Genomic DNA, 1,883 nt, shown 5'->3' on the forward strand with positions numbered 1-1,883 from the left:
GGCAGCTGACAGCCTGCAAATCTAAGACACCAGCGCGCTGTAGAAATCATTCAATGTTCAGTGACCATCGAATGATTTCGCCCCCGCACGCAAGCTGCGAATGGATATTTATGCAAACCCTCCATTCGCATATGTACAGGTGCAATTTGTGTGTGGGAGGACTTTTGTGCAGGTGGCGTTTGGAAGACGCCACCTGCATAAAGAGTAATCAGATGAATTGCAAAGACCCTCTTTTGCCATGGCAATGAACTTAAAACCAGAAACAACATTTCTAGTGCATTTTATCCCTTCCAAAAAATGGCCAGCGATTCCCTTGTTAACACGTGGCAGTCTTCATGAAGACGAGGCTGGAGATCACTCTCTTATGCTGATTAAGTTAGAATAACGGGGGACAATTTACTAAGATATGAGTTCTATTTCACATGGGCTGTTGCTATGGGCAACCAATTAGATACGATCTATTTTCTAGAACAGTGGTTCCCAACTCTGGTCCTCAAGTACCCCCAACAGTGCACGTTTTCCAGGTCTACACACAGAATCCCAATTGACATAATTAGCTCCACCTGTGGATCTTTTAAAATGTGACTGAATAATGAGTGCACCTGCTGGGTGACCTGGAAAACGTGCACTGTTGGGGGTACTTGAGGACCAGGGTTGGGAACCACTGTTCTGGAAGGTGCTAAATAAGTATATTCTGATTGGTTGCCCATAGCAACATCCCATGTTAAATAGAACTCCCATCTTAGTAAATTTTCACCACAGACTGGAAAATGTAAATGGAGGGTGGTTCCTCATCTGTTAACCATGGTTACTTGCAAGGAAACACATGCAGTTATCATTGCTTTGCACAAAAAGGGCTTCACAGGCAAGGACATTGCTGCTAGTTACATTGCATCTCAAATTAATCATTTATCGGATCATCAAACTTTTCAAGGGGAGAGGTGCAATAGTTGTGAAGACGGCTGCAGGGTGCCCAAGAACATCCAGCAGGTGCTAGGACCTTCTCCTAATGTTGTTTTAGCTGCAGGATCGGGGCACCACCATTGCAGAGCTTGCACAGGAAGGACAGCAGGCAGGCGAGAGTGCATCTGCACACACAGGGGTTTATTCTAGTTCATTCTTTCTGACAAAATCCTTCTTAGATGGACAAAACCATGTGCACTTCAGGGGGGCAGATGTAACATGTGCAGAGAGAATTAGATTTGGGTGAGTTTTTTTGTTTCTGTGCAGGGAAAATACTGACTGCATGATTTTACACTGCAATATAGATCTCACTTTGAAGAAAAACCCCACCCAAATCTAATTCTCTCTGCACAAGTTACATCTGCCCCACCCGCAGTGCACATGGTTTTGTCCATCTAAGAAGGATTTTGTCAGAAAGAATGAACTAGAATGTACATCTGGAATGCCGATAATGCCTTTTTGTGTCTTGTACCAGTGATAGATATTTATAAAGCAGGTGGCAGGAAGGTGTCATATGTGAAAGATAGGTGCCACAGGCACAGGTAAAAGACCCCAACGGTACCAATCTAGAAAACGGATACCCGGATCTTCATTTGCTATATATATATATATATATATATATATATACACACATATATACATACATACATACATACATACACACACACACATACATACATACATACATACACACACACACACACACACACACACACACACACACACACACACACACACACACAAATGAGTAGTGATTACAGTGCCATTCACTTAATATAGAAGGGCTATGTGTCAGATTTTCTGTGCCCAGATGGTAGGAATGAGCGAGGGGATCTTTAAACAGGTTGCTAAAAAGTCTTGATGATTTTCAGAAGTATATTGTTGGATAATGTATTAAGAAAGAGAATATATATCACACA

This window comes from Crinia signifera, chromosome 3, assembly GCF_055691185.1.
Source record: "Crinia signifera chromosome 3, ASM5569118v1, whole genome shotgun sequence".
Taxonomy (NCBI): domain Eukaryota; kingdom Metazoa; phylum Chordata; class Amphibia; order Anura; family Myobatrachidae; genus Crinia; species Crinia signifera.